The sequence below is a fragment of the Hipposideros armiger genome, unplaced genomic scaffold, assembly GCF_001890085.2.
Source record: "Hipposideros armiger isolate ML-2016 unplaced genomic scaffold, ASM189008v1 scaffold_489, whole genome shotgun sequence".
In the NCBI taxonomy this organism is placed as follows: Eukaryota; Metazoa; Chordata; class Mammalia; order Chiroptera; family Hipposideridae; genus Hipposideros; species Hipposideros armiger.
In genome coordinates this window covers 1,200,779-1,203,855 of record NW_017731839.1, presented here as the reverse complement: position 1 = coordinate 1,203,855, position 3,077 = coordinate 1,200,779, and positions in this window count along the sequence as shown.

The following is a 3,077-nucleotide window of genomic DNA, read 5'->3' as shown; positions in this document are numbered from 1 at the left end:
GAAGTGACTTCAGATCTGGCATACAATTTTTATCAAACTCTTTAAAATTTGTGACATTTAAAGAAGCAAATTCAGAGCTACCTGTTCCTTAAATAATGTGAATTAATTTACCTGAACCCATTCTCCCAAGCACATAAAATATAACATTGTTCTAAATGCATAGTTGAGATACCAAGAGGTGCCAGATAATCTGAAAATCAAGGCATAATCCCATAAACCACAGCTGAAGCTGCTGGTTGGTTAACCCAGGTTGGGGAGTGGCAGGGAGATCAGGAGTTAAGGTGTTGCTGGTTTAAGCACCCTAAGAGCTTTTATTTTAAGATCCTCGGTAATAGAATAAATCCTGTGTGCCCATGAAAGCAGAGCTATAAACCTTGAAAGGATGTACCTCAGTAAAGTACAGGACTAAAGAAGCTGTCCCCAGAGGCATAGGAAGGCAACAGGAAAGTGTATCTGTCTCTGCCTAAGTTCCTAAGTAAGAATTTGTGTTTGGGGCCTGTTCCATGCACAAATGTGAGGTTCGAATTTATACTACTGTCAAAGTTCTCAAGATTTATGAATCCCTACACTGAGAAACTACAATCAATGTGCTCCAGTATCAATGATAATTCTGAGGCATTTGTTAGACACAAAGATAATGTCACTCCACAGTATATGTGCTTCATAACTCCCACAGATAAAGTGCCTCCCAAGCTGAGCTTTCACAAGTAAATGGTCCAACATGGGTGAGAAACTAAAGACACACAGGTAGCAGCATTGAAAGATCAATATTTTCATATTATAGCATATTCTAATAGAACATAGAAAATTATGTTCAAATCATTAAGGTAATACAAGGAATCAAACCTATAAGAAATACAGAAAAAATAAATGAAACCAAGCAGGTCAAAACAAATCAAATAAAACCTTTAAAGTTCAGCAATAAACAAATAGCTTATGGAGCATATTAGAGCAGTTAAAGTAAAAATATTGAGCTAGAAGATACAGTGGAGGAAATTAAGTGAAATGCAATTGAGGAACATAAATAAAAAACATGAGAGAGTCTGTGACATGAAGGAGACAATGAGAAGGTTTAACATATGTCTTCTAAATGTTTAAGAAGAAAAAGAAAAAGAATTATGAGGAGTCAAGCATTAACAAGATGATGGCTGACAATTTTATAAAATTGATGAAAAACATAAATCTTTACATCTAAGAATAAAAAGTTTTAAGTAAGATAAATAAAGGAAAAACTATTGACAATAGACTTCTCCTGGTAACAATAGAGGCCAGAGTACAATTGAATTATATCTTCAAATTGCTGAGAAAAAATAACTGTCCCTAAAATTATAAACTAGACAAACTATCAATCAGGAGTAAAAATATAATAAGAACAACTTTAGACAAAAGAGACATGGGGATTTTACCACCCACGTATCCTTGCTAAAGCAATTATTAAAGGATTTACCCCAGAAAGAAGAAAATTGAACCCAGAAGGAAGAAGAGGGTTTCCAAAACCAATAGTGGGCAAAACAATTGGCAAAAGTAGGATAAACCTAAACACATGTTAACAATATAAAAAATGAAAATAATTATGAACAATTTGAGGATCATAAAAATAAAATTGAAATGAAAACCTGAAAAATGGCATTAAAGAAGAAGAGATAATCAGAGATAAACTTTCTAAAGTCTTTGTAATATTTGGAAAGTGATAAAATTATGGATCCACTTTGGACTTTGTTCAGAGACATGCATCTTTAAAATGAAACGGTAAACCATAAAACTATAAAGATTAAATGTCTAATTCCCTAACCAATAAAAGGGAAGAAAGAGTTAAGGAAAATAAATCAGTCTAATGCTTGTTTTGAGAGGAGGGAAAGAAAAATATGTGATATAAAAAGCATAAAATAAAATGTTAGAAACAAAAACTATCAGGAATAGAACAACCTTAAATGAACTAACCTTATCAGTTAAAAGACAAAGATTGTCAGATTGGATTAAGAAAACAGAATCCAGCTATTTGGTATTTACAAAAGTTATACTTAGTCATATTCTGGTTGTATTAATCCGTTCAGGCTGCCATAACAAAATACCAGATTATGTGGCTTAAATAACAGAAATTTATTTTCTCAAGTTCTGAAGTCTAGAAGTCCAAGATTAAGATACTGGGTCAGTTTCTGGTGAAACATCTCTTTCTGGCTTGTAGATGTGCACCTTCCCACTATGTTCTCACATGGTTTTTCACCAGTGCATACCCAGAGAGAGAGGGAGGGGGAGGAGATAGAGATAGATAGAGAGAGAGAGAGAGAGAGACTGACTTTGGGTGGTCAAAAAAGTCATGATGCATTTTTGCAATGAAAAACATTAAAAAATATGTCATGACTTTTCCAACAACCCAATATGATGAGTAATTAGCTCAAGAAGCTATGGAGGCTGAGAAGTCCCAAGATCATCATCAGTCAGCAAGCTGTAGACCCAGGGCAGCCAAAGGTATAGTTCCAGTCTGAGTCTAAGGGCCTGAGAACAAGGAGAGCCAAAGGTATAGGTTCCAGTCCAAGTTCAAGTACAAGACAAAAAGGCAGAAGATTGATGCTGCAGGTGGCAGACAGGCAGAGAGTCTTCCTCTACTAGTGGGAGGTTCTCCTTGTTCTAATCAAGCCTTCCATTGATTGGATGTGCCTACTCATATTAGGGAGAACAATCCCTTTACTAAGTCTACCAATTCAAATGTTAATCTCATCTAAAAACACCTTCACAGACACATCCAAATACTATTTGACAAAATGTCTGGACACCCATGGACCAATCAAATTGATACATAAAATTAACTATTACAGATTTGTATCTGAATTATACAAAGAACCCTTAAAGCTCAACAATAAGAAAACCAACAGTCCAATTTGAAAATGAGCAAAGACCTGAACAGATACCTCACTGAAAAAGATATACAGATATGGGGCTGGCTGAGTGGCTCAGTTGGTTAAGAGCTCACTCAAGGGTGCGAGCTCTGAGCAACAGCAGTTCGATGCCCGGCCTGAGCTGAGTTGCCGCTGAGCTGCTAACAGGTGGCAGGATGGCTCAACTAAAAAACAAAAAAA